Genomic DNA, 6014 nt, shown 5'->3' with positions numbered 1-6014 from the left:
TAAAGGTCCTCAGAGTTGAGCTGCTACTCTTTCAAATAGAAAAAATGTGGTTGAGGTGTTCAAGGAATATAAGTAGAATGCCTCTGGGGCATTTGTGGTTGAGGTATTACAGTCATGTCCTACTGGGGTAGACCCATGACACCATGGAGAGATTACATCCCTTGGCTGGTCTGGGAACATATTAATGTTCCTCCAGATGAGCTAAAGGAAGGCGCTAGGGACAGTGAGGTCTGGGCTTCTCTGCTTAGGTTGCTGCTTCAAAAAACAAATGTGTCACTTATTTTCAGTCCAGTCCCTGTACCTACCCATTTTGATGTTCTTTTTAGGTCACTTAACACAGGCCTATTAATCATTCAAGCATAAAAAAAGGCACTTAACTCAAGGGATGACCCAGTGATGAGTACAGTAAGAGATGAGTTACAGGCTCCCCGCTCAAACACACCTGTGCTTCATCAGCTCGCAATCAAGACCCACTATTTATTTTCTTCGTATTATTGTATAGTCTTTATCTTACAATATAAAGTTTTGTGAGGCAACTGTAGTGATTTCGTGCTATGTAAATTGAATTAAATATTTAAGGACCTGCTCTAGCCTTCGCTATTTGCCAGATTGTCTGCTACCTACTACTGATAAATTGGCTGTGTTTCTTTCTTTATGTTTTGCTTCCATGCATTAACCTCGTTGTCTCCCTGTCGTCAGTCCATCCTGACCTTGGCCAATATTCCACTATTAACCTATTAAAGCCAGTGATGTATGTGCCCTTTGATTACTTGCTGCTCAGAACCTTTGTGTTCATTATCAGAATCAGAATCAGAATACTTTAATAGTCCCTAAGGTAATTAAGTGGATTACAGTTGCTCCCAGACAGTAACAGTAACAGACTAAACCAATTAATTAATACAATATATTACAAACGTTACAAACTTAAGAAATAGAACTAATATATACAAATCACTCAATTATAAATATCAAGAACATTACAGAGGTGATATATATATATGATTGACATTTAACTCTAACCTGTGAACTTCATTATTCCGTCATTTGTTATTTTACTGTAGAGCGTGTGCAAGAGGGTGTAACTATAGCAGTGTTTACAGTTTACAGGGCTTTCTCCATTGCCACTCCGAGACTCTGGAACAGTCTTCCCTCTTTTATAAAATTCTCTTTGTCTTTGGAAATCTTCAAATCAAAGCTGAAGACCTACCTATTTTCAAAGGCTTTCGGATCTCTCTGACACCACTTTTATTTTGTTTTAGCTATTCTGGTCTTTTATCTCATTTGGATGATGTTTGCATGTGTATACACGTATACACGTATTTTATGTTCACGTATGCTTGTGCTTGTGTGTGCGTGTGCACACTTTTGTATATGTATGTGCATATTTGCATGTACACATATATTTTTACAAACATATATGGATGTCTCACAATGTTTTCTATAATTTTTTCATCTTATCTATTTTAATTATTTCTATTTGATTATATTATCCCTCTGTTCAGCACTTTGGCCGACACTTGATGTGCTATATGAATAAAGATGATTTGACTTGACACTTGTGTTGCAAAACTGTAATAACTGGCAGCTGGCAGCTCAACTCTGCAAGAGTCAAAGATCTACAATATCAGTATGTGCAAGTAAGTGTAACCTACACACACTTTCAGCAAAAATTCGATACTCATATTCCTCCTGTTAGTTTAGGGTAGTAGCCGCAGTTGCTGCTTTTACAGTACTGTAAACTATATTGTAATGTAAATACATACGTAACTTGGAGTGCATATACTGAAAATACTCTGTCTTTCTGTATCACTTGCACTAAATTACTTTATATCTATTTTAGTATTTGAACTGGATTCCCTGGCGCTCTATCTTAAATTGTTTGATGCAGTGTCTAATCAATGGTCTGTGGTAAATATATTTTTACTTGCAGTGTGTATGATCTGAACACATTGTTTGATTTTGACCACACAATAACTGAATTTGAGGTGATGGTTTGAGTTTGAAAGAAAAATCTGGCCTTTTGTGAATGTAGTTTTAATTTTGAGATTTGTGTTTAAGATTTTAAGTGAACTGTCATCATAAGCCATTGTTCAAGAAGGGAAAAAAAGAGAAAAGGCTGAGGTGACCCAAATTACACAAGAGTTGGACTGAAAATCAGTAGTAACAGGTCTTATACAGTAATGAATCCAAATTTGAAATATTTGTTTCAACTCTTCAAACCTACGTTCAGAGCAATTTAGGAGAGAAATACAACAGTGTGTACATGATGGAGGCTCTTTCATGGTTCGGGGCTACATTTCAGGCAGTGATATTAAGGATATTGTCAAAATAGATAGAATTATGAACACAGAAAAGTGCTGTCATATTTTGATCAAGCATGCAATACCACAAGCAAGCACATGCAAGTGTCAGATTGGTAGGTGTTTCATTTCACAACATGAAAATGATTCCTAGCTACTGCCAATGCAGTAAAAGCATGCCCAGATATAAAAATACACAATCGAAGACTTCAGTCATGGATTGTCATCCCCAGAGCCCGAACCTCAAAACTTATTGAAGACGAGTATGACTATCTTGATATAAAGTGGAACAAAAGGCGGCAAACATCCAAAAAAAGTAGTCAAACCAAATATTGACTTGAAAATAAAGCATGTATGTTTGTGCATTTCAATAAATCTTTGCACCCACTTCCCATTAGAAGGAATAGGGAGTGACTCAAGACGTTTGCACAGCACTATACATCTTTTTCATGAATATCCTGTCAAGTCAACTGGCTTCCACTAGCTTCTGTAATTTAAAGGACATTCTCAGTGAAGACTTCCTTTGTGGTTTCACATCAATACAATACAATACAACTAATACTGGGAAATAACCAACTAAATTTTGAGTTGTTTACATGTACTGCATTTAAAACACAGATTTAGCTATTGTGACGTCACCATTAATGTCACACACAATTGGCTGTTCATTTGAGGCCACTTGAAATAAGCAAAGAAAAAATAAAGAAATACTATTCAAATTAATTATATTATTTCAAACTGCAAATAGTCCATACATTATGTGAATAATGTATGGACCCATAAAAGGCTAGAAAATGAGTTGTACTTTAGGTATCAGCAGCTAGTGTTTAAATATAAATAAATAAATAGGAACTATATTCATGTGTACTGTCAACAATAAAAAACAACACTTTTTGTAGAGCTGGTGATAACAGTGCAGTGTGTGGTATTTGCTATTGCCGGTTGAGTCAATGCAGACTGACGTACAGTATTTACATTATGCACATGATATGCAAATCATGGCAATATTTTTCCATGTTGTCATTCTGTTCTAAAATGACACTGGGGCTTCCCTGTGTTTTTTCTGTCATGGTAGGAGACACACAAATTGCTCTTAAGAAAATGAAACAACGACAAAGCAAATTAATTCAAATTCAAATTCAAATTTTATTTGTCACGTACACAGTCATACACAGTACGATATGTAGTGAAATGCTTGGACAACTGCTCGTGACCTAAAGAGAACAAAAAAGGAAAAGGCTATGAATAAGATAGGAAATAAATATGAAAAATTAAAAAGGGTAAATTTAACTAGGAAGGAATAAAATATAAATTAAGGTTAAAAATGAAATAACTGTACAACACAAATTAGAATGAAGGGTAAATTTAACTGGGAAGAATAAGATAAAATATATAAATTAAAGTTGAAAATAAAATAACTGTACAACAAAATACACAATACACAATATAGAACTATATAAGAATGTATGAAGAAATCTAAATATAAATAAATATATACACAATAACAGCAGCTGTACAAGTATTAACCGGAAATGAAGAATATAGTGACCAGTGTTGTGCAAAAACAAAGTCCAGAAAGTCCAGTGTGTGTGTAAGAACCATATGTGTGGGTCAGTACTGTGTGGTGGTGTGATTGAGAGACCGTATCGCCTGCGGGAAGAAGCTCCTCCTCAGTCTCTCTGTGTTGGTCTTCAGGGAGCGGAATCACTTTCCTGACCTCAACAGAGAGAACAGTCTGTTGTTGGGATGGCTGAGGTCCTTCACGATCTTCCTGGCCTTGGTCCAGCACCGCCTGCTGTAGATTGAGTGCAGGTCAGGGAGCTCGGAGCGGATGGTGCGCTCAGCTGACCGCACAACCCTCTGTAGAGCTCGTCTGTCCTGCATGGTGCTGTTCCCGAACCAGGTTAAGATGTTTCCCGCCAGGATGCTCTCTATGGTGCAGGAGTAAAAGTTCCTGAGCACCTTGGAGGGCAGTTGGAAGTCTCTCAAGCGTCTGAGGTGGTAGAGACGCTGTCGGGCCTTTTTCACCACGGTGTTGATGTGACAGGACCATGACAGGTCCTGCGTGATGTGAACTCCGAGGTATTTGAAGCTGTCCACTCTCTCCACTGGGCACTCGTTGATGACGGGGGTCTGGTAGTTCCTCTCCTGCTTAGTGCTGAAGTCCACTATCAGCTCCTTTGTCTTACTGACGTTTAGAAGGAGGTTGTTCCTCTGGCACCAGTTCTCCAGATTCCTAATCTCCTTCACGTAGGCCGTCTCGTTGTTATCAGAGATCAGGCCCACTGATCAGAGATCAGGCCCCCAATTAAGGTCACAAATCCCTTTGTGTCATCCCACAGGGGTCAAAAATGAATAATCTCTCTAACACGGGTATGTTGGTCAACCTAAACATCCAGAAATGTGTGACTCTTCATCATGACCTTATGTTGTACATAATGGTATCACCAAAACGAATTAGGTCATTTTCCTTTGAGCGTGGAGTGAAAAATGGTCATGTCCTCCACTGAGCAAAACTCTTTTCACATTTCCTCTAAATCTGAATTCTAATGTAGTGGTTCTAGTTAAAAGCAACACCTTCTTGCAACACCAATTACAGAAAATAAAAACAAAACAGATGACAAGTTTCTGTCCGGGAACAAAGGAGGGCTAGCGAAGGGGCTCTGATCTCTTCTTTGACAAGGATGACTTGGGGGAGCAGTTTAAGATGAAATGCTATTAGCTTAACTTTCAGACAGATTGCCATGAAAATGTGTGCATATACCTGGAATCAATATAGAATACATGTATTAGAAGTTCTGAATGTCAATTTTTCTTTGTTTTCTAGATGTCTGAAAGAAAAGAAAATAGTTTGGGGTAGATGCATGGACCTCCAAAACTTTTGGCTATCATTTAAGAGATCATTGCCGTTGCTATTTAAGGCATAACAATGGCTTTATAACTGTGTAACAATGTTTCTCTAACTTTAACAAAGTAGTTATTTTAACAAAAAATTAATTATCTTTCCTGAGATGCAATTCTGCCATTCTGTCGTTGTATCTAAACCCAACCAAACTTTAATCCCACTGTTTACCATACAGTCGCATGAGGGATAAATGATGCTAGTCTGCTAACAGCGGGATATTCAGAAAATAGTCCTAGAGGAAAAGGCCAGACAAATGTTGTGATGTGAAGCATTTGTTCATCTTTTAACACGGGGTCAAGAAGTTTCGTTTTCTTTTCTTTTGAAAATAACTCAGGACTTTGGCTTTAAAGAAGTGTTATGATTGCTAATGTTACTGTTTTTAATTGTTTAAGCTTCACAGTATCAAATCAAAAAGGAAGTCTGTTATTTTTTTTTACAATGAACTTTCAGCTTACTCCATTAAAAACACTGAATTTGAATATGATGATATTATGATTTGTTTCCATACATTTTAGTTGTTATATATTTATTTATTGTTGCAAAATGCATTTGAAGTAAACTTCCTTTGTCTTTTCTCCTTCCTATTAAACAGACCAGTGTGAGATGAGGTACTGTATGCAGTTTGGGTAAAGTCTTGAAGCCTGACGTGAGCAGTTCAAGGTTGTGTTTTTTTTACTTGCACATAGTAATTACTATACTTCCTACAGTCATTGAACATGCCATGTGACGCAAGGGAAGTAGGTGTTCACGGGTCTGTGTGCAAACGGAGTGCAGTCTGTATGCTGAAGCGTTATTAAGGCTCTGGCCAG

This window comes from Aulonocara sp. 'chitande type north' Nkhata Bay, linkage group LG22 (assembly GCF_057382095.1).
Source record: "Aulonocara sp. 'chitande type north' Nkhata Bay isolate Kocher_YH1m ecotype deep benthic linkage group LG22, A_spYH_male_GT1.1, whole genome shotgun sequence".
Taxonomy (NCBI): domain Eukaryota; kingdom Metazoa; phylum Chordata; class Actinopteri; order Cichliformes; family Cichlidae; genus Aulonocara; species Aulonocara sp. 'chitande type north' Nkhata Bay.
Note: the sequence above shows the minus strand (reverse complement) of the source record.